General features: G+C 40.2%; 1 long non-coding RNA gene across 2 annotated transcripts in view; it reads left to right on the forward strand.

Annotated features, from left to right (window-relative positions):
• Positions 1-6,435, forward strand: part of LOC105716842 (uncharacterized) — a 32,377-nt gene extending 25,942 nt beyond the window's left edge. The window contains exon 3 of one of the 2 annotated variants that reach the window (XR_010337232.1): positions 3,952-6,435. This is a non-coding gene — a long non-coding RNA (uncharacterized LOC105716842). The remainder of the gene's footprint in view (positions 1-3,951) is intronic. The other variant, XR_001107377.2, reaches the window with a different exon arrangement.
• The last annotated feature ends 5,965 nt before the right edge of the window (positions 6,436-12,400 follow it).

Consider the following 12,400-nt stretch of genomic DNA (forward strand, 5'->3'; position numbering starts at 1 on the left):
GGGCTCAGTGTACTCTCAGAATCATACAGGATTCCATTGCCTCTAACCCAGAGGTTCTCTCCAAGAGAAAGAGCTGTTGATGTTACAATTCTGCCTGTCACTGTTCCTGTTCTAGCAGAGTGAGTACTAAATTAGTACCCCTCAGAAGGATATGTGGTAGGTTGGTGGTGGATGGCTGTTTGTACCAAAACGTCACTTGAACTTCACCTTTGACAGCTGCAGACTTCTGCGTGCTGGTAAGGAATCAAAGAAAGTGTACATGCAATGCAGTCCAAAATGAACCACTTTAAAAAGCTTTCTCTTACGGAAAATTGCAGACATATACAAAATTAGACTAGGAAAATGAATCCCCATATACCTATCATCCAGCTTCAACAATTACAATTTCTGCTCATCATTTGAATGGCACACACACACACGTGTGTGGGTATATATGTGTCTGTAGTTTTATATATATAGTTGATTCTTCTTCACAGATTTCATATTTGTAAGTTCACTTACTTGTTCAAACTTATCAGTAACCTCAAGTCGATACTTGCAGTGCTTTCAATAGTCATTCATGGACCTGCATAGAGTGGCAAAACAATTTAGTTGTCAGGCACTCAATGTTCCCAGCTAAGGTTCGAAAAGGCAATATTTTTGTTTTTGCTCTTATACTGTAAGCAAGTGTCCTTTTCATAGTCGATTTAGTGCCATATCTTTGTGACTTTTGCTGGTGATTTTGCTGTTTAAAATGATCCCCAATCATAGTGCTGAAGTACTGTCTACTGTTTCTAAGAGCCAGAAGGCAGTGATGTGCCCTATAAGGGAAAATACATGTCTTACATAGGCTTCCATCAGGCATGAGTTATAACACTGTCAGTTCAGTGTTAATAAATCAGCAATATAGTACATCCAGAAAAAGGAATAGGAAATTTGCCAATCTATATGTGAAGACGCTCTGTATGGTGCTAAAATAACATCTTTAGTGTGTAATGAAGCTATGGAATAAATGGAAAAGCAGCAAAATTTGCGGATTCATGAGATGACTACTGATTAGAAAAAGCATAGTGGACAGCATGGTTGTGGGGCTTTTGAAAACCAAAGAAATTTATGGTGATGTTAACCCAGGATCAGGAAAATGTTAAACACTTCTTGGATAGTGTTTTGCTATAAAATACTTCATCTAATTTATTATTTTAAGAAACACATATTAAAGATGGTCTCTTTAGACAGAAGCATACATTAAAAAGGTTGTGTATTGATCTTTTTTTTTTCTTTACTGTTTTCAGGCTTTTATTCTTTCATAGCTATGTCTATTCCTTTTTTATTATTATTATACTTTAAGTTGTGTATTGATCATTTTAAGGATGTAACCAGAGGCTCCCAGGAACCTAAACCTGTATTTCCACTAGGAGCAGTGGCTCAATATTTGGTAATTCATTGCTTGAGGTGACCTTATAGAATATAACTACCGCAAATAATGAATCAAGTGTACATACGTGTGTGTGTGTGTCTGTCTGTCTGTGTATTTTGGAGTACTCTAATGCAAACTGCTGACATCTTAACATTTTACCTGAAAATGTTTCAATATGTCTCTCTAACATACTGGTTCTTAAAATGTGATGTGAAGAGTCCTCGTGACACCTGAGACTGAGACCCTTTCAGGTGTCTGGGAAATCCTTTTTCCAACTACATATCTCCATGATGTTGGATTTGTCTTCATATACTTTATCCAAAACAGCATATTACAACATTAAATGAAGAAGCAAATATGAGAATCTAGCTGTCTTGTACTGAGGCATTTAGGAGATTTTTAGAAATGTAAAACATTCCTAAATTCTTTGTTTTTTTAAATGCAATTATTTTAATAAAATTTTATTTATGATAATCAGTGGATTTATTATTTTAAATGTATTAATACATATTTTTTCTCCCTTTTTTCTTCTTTTCTTTTTCCTTCTCTCTTTACTTTTCTTTTTTGAGACAGAGTTTCACTCTTGTTGCCCAGGCTAGAGTGCAATGGTGCGATCTCAGCTCACCGCAACCTCCATGTCCCAGGTTCAAGCAATTCTCCTGACTCAGCCTCCCAAGTAGCTGAGATTACAGACATGTGCCACCACGTCTGCCTAATTTTGTACTTTTTAGTAGAGATGGGGTTTCTCCATGTTGGTCAGGCTGCTCTTGAACTCCTGACCTCAGGTGATCTGCCTGCCTTGGCCTCCTAAAGTGCTGGGATTATAGGTGTGAACCACTGCACCTGGCCATTAATACATATGTTTTAAAATTTCAGTTTTGATTTCTAATATAGTAAATATTGATAGCTCTGTAACCTGCATTAGCAAAAGCTCTTTAGGGTCTAAAAATGTTAATATTTTTACCATTTGTATATAATTTTTATTTGTAAATATATTATTAAAATAACTGTCACATAAGAAAACAATCCTTTTTACAAAGAAGCATTGGTGCACTTCCTTTTAGCACTGTTTGTAAAACTTGTCAAAAGGAGGAGGAATTTTTAAACTACCCCAGCTGTGCATGGAGGACAACTAACACAGGAAGAACAAGTCTAGCAAAGAAATCCACCAAGGCTGCTTTCTGCCACCCTGGAATCCAATGTAAATTTTTTTTTTTTTTTTTTTTGACAGAGTCTAGCTCTGTTGCCCAGGCTGTAGTGGAGTGGCGTGATCTCGGTTCACTGCAACCTCCACCTTGCCGGTTCAAGCCATTCTTGTGCCTCAGCCTCCCGAGCAGCTGGGATTACAGGCATGTGCCACCACACCTGGCTAATTTTTGTATTTTAGCAGAGACTGCTTTTGCCATTATTGGCCAGGCTGGTCTCGAACTCCTGACCTCAAGTGTTCTGCCCACCATGGCCTCCCAAAGTTCTGGGATTACAGGTGTGAGCCACTGCCCAACACCCCACACTAGTTTTTTTAAAAATATTATTTTAAAATAATTATAGACTCACAGGAAGTTGCAAATTTACATAGAGTCCCATGTACCTGAAACCACGCTTCCTGTAATGGTGGTGCCTTACGTAATTATAGTACAATATCAAATCAAGGAAATTGATACAAGATTGTTAACTAGAATATAAACCAAATTTTCACCATTTTACATGCGTTTGTGTGTGTGTGTGTGTGTGTGTGTGTGTGTGTGTGTTGTTCTATGTGGTCTTGTCCCATGTATAGATTTAATAACCACCACAGTCATGATATAAAACTATTCAATGACCTCCCTTTTGCTTCCCCTTCATAATCATACCCACCCTGCCGCATCTTTGCTCCCTGGCAATGATTAATCTGTTCTCTATCTCTAGAATTTTGTAATTTTGGGAATGTTACATAAATAGAATCCAAAACTATGCAGTCTTTTGGGATTGATGTTCTTCACCAAATGTAATCCTTTCAAGTCACATCTGGGTTGTTGTGTGTATCAGTAGTTTGTTTCAGCTGAGTAGTATTCCCTTGGGTAATAGACCAGAATTTCTTTATCCAATCACTAGTTGAAGAACATTTAGGTTGTTTCCTGGCTTTGCAATTACAGATAAGGCTGCTGTGATCATTAGCATGCAGGTTTTTGTGTGACCATAAGTATTCATTTCTCTGGGATAAATGCCTAAGAGTGCACGTGCAGGGTCATATGATAAGTACATGTTTAGTTTCATAGGAAATTGCCAGAATGATTTCCAGAGCCTTATCATTTTATATTCCTAACAGCATTGTATGAGATACCTGTTTTTTCCACATCCTGGTGAACATTTGGTATTACTGTGTTTTTATTTTAGCCATTCTAATAGGTGTACAATGATAGCTTAGCTTATTGTGGTTTTAATTTGCATTTCCTTAGTGACTAATGATGTTGAATATTTTTTTCATGTTCTTTGCCATCTGTGTATTCATTTTGGTGAAATTCTGTTCATGTATTGCTCATTTTCTAATGGAATCTGTTTTTTCCTTTTTCTTGGAGACAGGGTCTCACTCTGTCACCCAGGTTGGAGTGCAGTGGCGCAATTATGTCTTGCTGAAGATTTGACATGGACTCAAGTGATCCTCCTGCCTCAGCCTCCTGAGTATCCAGGACCACAGATGTGCACCACCATTCCTGACTAATAATTTTTAAATTTTTTTTTAGAGATGGGGTCTCACTCTGTTGCTCATGCTTGTCTTAAATTCCTGGCCTCACGTGATGCTCTCACCTCAGCCTCCCAAAGTGCTGGGAATAGAGGTGTGAGCCACTGTGACCAGCCTTCTAATGGAATCTTTAAGTCTTTTTTTACTGTTGAATTTTGAGAGTTTCTTTTCCTTCTCTATCTCCTCCTAGCAAATCCTTTTGCCCAGACTGGAGTGCAGTGATGTGATTGTAGCTCACTGCAGCCTTGAACTCCTGGGTTCAAGTGATCCTCCCGGGTTCAAGTGATCCTCCCATCTCAGCCTCCCAAGTAGCTAAGACTGCAGGCATTGTGCCACCACACCTGGCTAATGATTTATTTATTTATTTATTTTTGTAGAGACTGGGTCTCATAATGTTGCCTAGACTGGTCTCAAACTCCTAGCCTCAAGTGATCCTCTCACCTCAACTTCCCAAAGTGCTGGGATTACAGGCATGAGCCACCATGCTGGGCCAGCTCATCTATATCTATGAAAAATCTTCTGGGATTTTAATAGTAATTACGTTAAATCTATAGATAACTGGGGAAAATTGACTATTTATTATATTGAGTTTTCCATTCACTGAGCACTGCATGTATCTCCACATTTTCAGATCTTTGCAAGCTTTCTTTCATTAAGTTTTATGAAAAGGGATGTACTTATGAACTCTCAGTGGCTTCATCCTGAGATGAAGAATAGAGGTAGAGAACAGGAATGCTGCTTGCTCTGTGAACTCTGCAGCCTCAGTTTTCTCATTTGTGGTGACAGCTTTCTCATAAGCTCATGGTAAAGATTTAAGGAGATGCTGAATGCCCGAGTCCTGCCTCCAGCTTATGTGCTTTTCTCAACTTCCCACTCATTACCTGTTGGGTCTTGAGTCTTCATCTGTGAACCCACATAGGATAATAGTGGGACTGGCTTCCAAGGGGTTGTTGTGAGGAATGGGTATGAGAATTCAAGTAAAGCACCAAAGAGACTGCTGGACATAGTAGGGGTGCCATAAGCAGTAGCTGTTGTTACCCTATGATTGTTGTGAGGTGAAACTATAATTTCTTCCTTTCACTGAGAGAAAATTGTCAAGCAGCTGGTCCAAAGAGCATAAGCAGCACAAGACAGGTAGCAGGATGTTGCTGAAGGTTTGGGACAGTGGAGCAGGTTTATTTTAGCACACTAGACAACACAAAAGAGAGTCTCAGAACCATGTGCATGCTATGACCCAACTTTTATAGAAAAAGAACAAGAATAGTTATGTTTCTGTTTGTGTAAAAGCAGATCTGGAAGAACACACCACAGACCAGATTGTGGGGAGCTAGGGAACTTTCACTTATACTTTTTACCCTTTCTATGTTTGAAAGTTATTTTTTGGTATAGGTCTGGTGGATCATGCCTGTAATCCCAGTACTTTGGGAGGCCGAGGCAGGCAGACCAATTGAGGTCAGCCTGGCCAACAAGGCAAAATCCCATCTCTACTAAAAATACAAAAATTAGCTGGGCATGGTGGTGTGTGCCTGTATAGGGAGGCTGAGGCAAAAGAATTGCTTGAACCCAGGAGGTGGAGGTTGCCGTGAGCCAAGATAATGCCACTGCACTCCAGCCTGGGTGACAGAATGAGACTTTGTCACAAAAAAGAAAAGTTGTTTCTTTTTAGTTGAGTGTGTGCTACACTAAACATGTTCAAAAATTTATCACTTTTCAAAAGAAGACATATATGAGGCCAACAAACATATGAAAAAATGCTCATTGTCACTGGTTATTAGAGAAACGCAAATCAAAACCACATTGAGATACCATCTCACTCCAGTTAGAGTGGCGATCATTAAAAAATCTGGAGACAACAGATGCTGGAGAGGATGTGGAGAAATAGGAACACTTTTACACTGTTGGTGAGAGTGTAAATTAGTTCAACCATTGTGGAAGACAGTGTGGCGATTCCTCAAGGACCTAGAAATAGAAATTCCATTTGACCCAGCAATCCCATTACTGGGTATATATCCAAAGGATTATAAATCGTTCTACTATAAGGACACATGCACACGAATGTTCATTGCGGCACTTGTTTACAATAGCAAAGACTTGGAACCAACCCGAATGCCCATCGATGACAGACTGGACAAGGAACATGTGGCACATATATACCATGGAATACTGTGCAGCCATAAAAACGGATGAGTTCATGTCCTTTGTAGGGACATGGTTGAATCTGGAAACCATCATTCTCAGCAAACTGACACAAGAGAAAATAAAACATCTTATGTTCTCAGTCATAAGTGGGTGTTGAACAATGAGGACACATGGACACAGGGAGGGGAGCATCACACACTGGGGTCTGTTGGCGGCGGGCAGGGGAGGGATAGCGGGAGTGGTGGGGACATTGGAGAGGGATAACATGGGGAGAAATGCCAGATGTGGGTGATGGGGGGATGGAGGCAGCACACCACATTGCCATGTATGTACCTATGCAACAATCCTGCATGATCTGCACATGTACCCCAGAACCTAAAGTACAAAAAAAAAATTAATTGAATTTTTTTTGAGACAGGGTCTCACTTTGTCACCGAGGCTTGAGTATAGGGGCATGATCATAGCTCACTGCAGTCTCAACCTCCTGGGCTCAAGCAATTCTCTTGCCTCAGCTCCCCGAGCAGCTAGGACTACAGGCATGTGCCACCAAGCCTGGCTAATTTTTTCATTTTTATTATTTGTAGAGATGGGGTCTTGCTGTGTTGCCCAGGCTGGTCTCAAACTCTTGGCCTTAAGCAATCCTCCTTAGCCTACCAAAATGTTGGGATTATAGGTGTGAGCCCCTGTGCCTGTCCAAAATTTTTTTTGAAAGGCTAACCAATAAAAAATGAACCAAATTTACGAGAACAAAACAACCCCATCAAAAAGTGGCCAAAGGATATGAACAGACACTTCTCAAAAGAAGACATTTTTGTGGCCAACAAACATACCAAAAAAAACTCATCATCACTGGTCATTAGAGAAATGCAAATCAAAATCACAATGAGATATCATCTCTCGCCAGTTAGAATGGCGATCATTAAAAAGTCAGGAGACAACAGATGTTGGAGAGGATGTGGAGTAAAAGGAACACTTTAACACTGTTGGTGGGATTGTAAATTAGTTAAACCATTGTGGAAGACAGTGTGGCGATTCCTCAAGGATCTAGAAATAGAAATACCATTTGACCCAGCAATTACTACTGGGCATATACCCAAAGGATTATAAATCATTCTGCTATAAAGACACATGCACATGTATGTTTATTGCGGCACTATTTACAATAGCAAAGACTTGGAACCAACTCAAGTGCCCATCAATGATGGACTGAATAAAGAAAATGTGGCACATATACACAGTGGAATACTATGCAGACATAAAGAAGGATTAGTTCATGTTCTTTGCAGGGACATGGATGAATCGAAACCATAATTCCCAGCAAACTAACACAGGAACAGAAAACCAAACACCTCATGTTTTCACTAATAAGTGGGAGTTGAACAATGAGAATGCATGTTCACAGGGAGGGGAACATCACACACCGGGGCCTTTTGGGGGTTGGGGGTCCAGGGGAGGGATAGCATTAGGAGAAATACCTAATGTAGATGATGAGTTGATGGGTGCAGCAAACCACTGTGGCATGTGTATACCTACGTAACAAACCTGCCCATTCTGCACATGTATCTCAGAACTTAAAGTATAATTTAAAAAAGGGGGGAAAAAGGTTTAAAAAATTAACCAATCAGGAAAGTACACAGAACAGTAGGACAATTTCTCTTCCATTGAGCTTCCTGCCTGACCCTTGGGCTTCCTCACTTCTTTGGCTTACCAGCTCCCATCCTTCAAAGTTTTCTGAGTTATTCTGTGGAGAATTTCAGCTACTCTCTTTCTTTAGACCCAGGCCATCTAAGGTGGGTCCAGAGAGCCTCACTCACCTCCCCAACTAAGCAAGCATCCCTGGAGGTATGTTCTTCATACAAAGGCAGTTTCTGCTCTGAGAGAATTTAATTTGGTTAGCTCAATTAAAGGGATTATATTCTTTTTCCCTTCACATGGGAGAAAGCCGAAGTCTACTGACTAATGAAATTCTCTGTGAAGAGTCTGGGAGGAAGGGTTTAGGTAATTCATCTACAAGGGTGCTCAGAGAGTTTGGAGAGAAGCAATTAGTGTCATTATGATGGCATTCTATAGCACAGTACTTACAGTGCACCAGGCACTCTTTAAAAAACTCTGCAAGTGTTCATTCATTTAATTCTAACCACAACCCTGCGAGGGACTTCCTGTTATTGTCTCTATTTTACTAATGAGTAAGCTGAGGCAGAGAGGTTAACTACCTTGACCAAGTTCCTTTCCTCTCTTGAGGAAAAGGAGCCAAAGGTTCAGCAATGCCCAAATCATATCCCTCTTCTCATCCAGCCACCCAACCATTCCACAGGTAACCTGACCAGCCACTTTTATACAAAGTACAGTATTCGGATTGGAATAAAAATATATCTCCTTCACTCCCTGCTCTGAGAGGTATTTCCTCAGACTTCCAGCAGCTGGATTGAGGAAGATGGCTTAGTTGGTACAGTATAGCAAAATGTCCTGCTTGTTGAAACTGAATTTGTGATTATCTTCTTTTTCATCAAGAAGTCATTGAGGAGTGTTGTATCCCTATAAAAGGAGAATTTAGGGTAGCCAAATAAAAAGGCGGGTAATGTAGTCTCATTACAGAAAAAGAAAGTATGAGCAGCCTTTTAGTAGTTGATTGCCTCAAGATGTGGTATTCAGCCAGGGTGAAGGGAAAGTGGTTGGGGCTGTGGATCTGGAGGTTTACAGAAGCCTTTATCCATCCTGAGACTCAATTATGCTGTTGGTCTTCAGCCAGAGAAGTGTCTGCATCTACTGAGAAGGAAAAGTATTGCTGTGATCATTGGTTACCTCTGTTCTCAAAGGTGTGCCAGGTTTGGAGGGCTCACTTCTGCCCAGTGTTTTGGGGGCAAACCTTCCCAGGCAGTTGGCCTCATTGTAGTTAGAACCTCTCCCATTTCTACACTTCAGAAATGATGCCTGAGAATCTTTAGGTGGCCGGGATACATGTTTCCCCAGCATCACTCCCTGGACACTGAAGAAAGAGGAAATCAGCAGACATCTAATAGGGAGAGGTTGTTCTTTCAGCATTGCAGCTATTTCCAGGCAGTGGGGAAGTACTCAAGTACCTGTGGTCAGGCAGATTAGCCATACCTAAAGTCGGGGATGGAAGAGAATAGACTTTGCTGTATCAGTTAGCAATAATAGTCCAGGTGAAGGCTAGAAGTGGTGGCTCTTGCCTGTAATCCTAGCATGTTGGGAGGCTGAGGTGAGCAGATAACCTGATGTCAGAAGTTTGAGACCAGCCTGGCCAATATGGTAAAACCCCGTCTCTACTAAAAATACAAAAATTAGCTGGGCCTGGTGGTGGGCACCTGTAATCCCAGCTACTTGGGAGGCCGAGGCATGAGAATCGCTTGAACCCGGGAGGCAGAGATTGCAGTGAGCCGAGATCGTGCCACTGCACTCCAGCCTGGGAAATAGAGCAAGACTCAGTCTCAAAAAAAAAAAAAATAGTCCAGGTGAGAGGTTATCATGGCTCGCACTAGGGTGGTGACAAAGGAAATGCAAAGACGTGGATCAGTGCAAGAACTATTCTGGAGGTAGAACAATGGGACTTACTGACATGGATGGTGAAGGAGAGTTCAGAGGCAACAACCATCTTGAGATTTGATTGAACAATTGGTAAATGATGGTGCCATTCACTGAAAGAGAGGAAACTAAAGGAAGAACAGGTTTTCATGAGCTGTTATGATTCCATTTAGTTTGAGTTGCCTATTATAATTCCAAGTGGATGTGGGAAGTAAAAAATGGGTTGTATGAATATGGAGTTCATAGAAGAGGTCAGGGTTGAACGTGTAAATTTGGGAAATGGTATGAAATACCACAGAAATTGGTAATACAACATGTAGCACTGAATGATCATGAAAAATCTGTTTTTCAGCCAAGCTTGTAGAATGCAACTCAAGCAGTACTCAAAAGAAAAGTTAATGCCAAAGTGCATATATTCATAAAAAAGAAGACTGAAAATGTATGTAGTAAATGTCCAATGTAGTTTAGGTAAGGTAGAAGGGAGGATCTAATGAAGTATAGAAATTAATGAAAGAGAAAACAAATCAGCTAAACTAAAAGTAAATTTATACAAAAAACTAATAAACCTCTGGAGAAATGGACTCAGAATAAAGAAATGCACCAAATAAAAATATTTGGAATGTGTGCTAAATGCCACTGAATTGTACACTTTAAAATAGTCAAATGGTGAATTTTTTGTTTGTTTGTTTTTTGAGACGGAGTCTCACACTGTCACCTGGGCTGGAGTGCAATGGTGCGATCTAGGCTCACTGCAACCTCTGCCTCCCAGGTTCATGTAATTCTCCTGCCTCAGCCTCCAGAGTAGCTGGGATTACAGGCACACACCACCATACCCAGGCTAATTTTTTTTGTATTTTTAGTAGAGACAGGGTTTTACTATGTTGGCCAGAGTGGTCTCGAACTCCTGACCTTGTGATCCGCCTGCCTCAGCCTCCTAAAGCAAATGGTGAATTTTATGTAACTTTTACCCCAATAAAAATTTTGGAACAAAAAGGGGAGATAAAACTATGGGTAGAATACAGAAGAATCAGGCCAGGCCTGGTGATTCACACCTGTAATCCCAGCACATTGGGAGACCAAGGAGGTAGTATCACTTGAGGCCAGGAGTTAGAGACCAGCCTGGGCAACAGAGTGCAATTGCCATCTCTACCAAACAAGCAAACAAAAGAATATAGAAGAATCATAACATTTGATGTGTTGTCTAGTAATTACTTTAAAATACTTCATCAAAATATGGGGGATTATAGATGAGACAAGTTATGTAACATATTGATAATTCTTGAAGCTGGGTGATGGTTACATGGGGATTCATCTCATTTTCTATAATTTTGTGTGGGTTTGGAAAGTTCCCTTGAAAATGTTAAAAACAACCCCCTCCTCCTGCCAAATCATTTGAAAACTTAATTTGGGGAGTTTCTTAGAGCTGAAATGACCTTTAAATATTATTAAGTATTAAAGTCTCTAGTAGCTCAGAGTTAAAGGGTATTCCCACCAAATTCAGAGTTGAGGAAGGGCCCTGAATGTGAGCCAGAGCTACTAAAGTAGGATGTGCCACAAAGGCACCTCTCCTTCTGTTCTGGTTTCTGTGAAACATAGTGCTTGTTTCAGCAATGTCACCTCTAGGAATGTATCCTCAGGAAATAATTGTTCACATGTGCAAACCTGTATGTGAATAAGGATGCTGTTCTGAGTGAGTTTATAACAGTGAAACAATGGAAACAAGATAATGACTGACTCTAAAGATGCTGGCTTAATAAATCATGGATACAAGTAAATAATTGGATTTAATGCAGTTATGAAAAATAATCTAAACACCTTGGACCTCAGTTGCCTGTTTTTTTTTGTTGTTGTTGTTGTTTTGAGACAGAGTTTCGCTCTTGTTGCCCAGGCTGGAGTGCAATGGTGTGATCTCAGCTCACTGCAACTTCTGCCTCCCAGGTTCAAGCGATTCTCCTGCCTCAGCCTCCCAACTAGCTAGGATTACAGATGCCCGCCACCATGCCCAGCTAATGTTTTGTATTTATAGTAGAGATGATGTTTCACCAGGTTGGCCAGGCTGGTGTGGAACTCCTGACCTCAGGTGATCCGCCTGCCTCGGCCTTCCAAAGTGCTGGGATTACAGGCGTGAGTTACCATGCCTGGTCAGTTGCCTGGTTTTTAAATGAAGAAAACCAAAAGAGAATTGTTTTCCTCAACTAGTTTTGGGAAGCCAGCAAATCTTTGATACCAAAATCTTATAAAGACATTATACAGAAAGGAAAATTACAGGTGAATCTCTCTTACAGACATAGATCTAAAAATCCTAAACAAAATATTAGCAAATTGATTCCAGCCATATATAACAATTGTAATAAATCAGGACCAAATCTTGTTTATTCCAGGAATGGCTGGTTGGTTTATTATTAGAAAACCAAATAATGTAATTTAACATTTTAACTAATAAGTAGGGGAAAAGTATATGATAATCTTAATAGATACAGAAAAAGCATTTCATTAAATTCATCATCCATTGATTATTTTAAAAACTTACGGTAAAATAGGAATAAGAGAACAATATCTCTTCTCACCACTTCTCGTACTCTAGGTCCCAGTCAATGCAGTAA

Source organism: Aotus nancymaae, unplaced genomic scaffold (genome assembly GCF_030222135.1).
Source record: "Aotus nancymaae isolate 86718 unplaced genomic scaffold, 86718_ANA_hifiasm-v0.15.2.pri h1tg000004l, whole genome shotgun sequence".
Lineage (NCBI taxonomy): Eukaryota > Metazoa > Chordata > Mammalia > Primates > Aotidae > Aotus > Aotus nancymaae.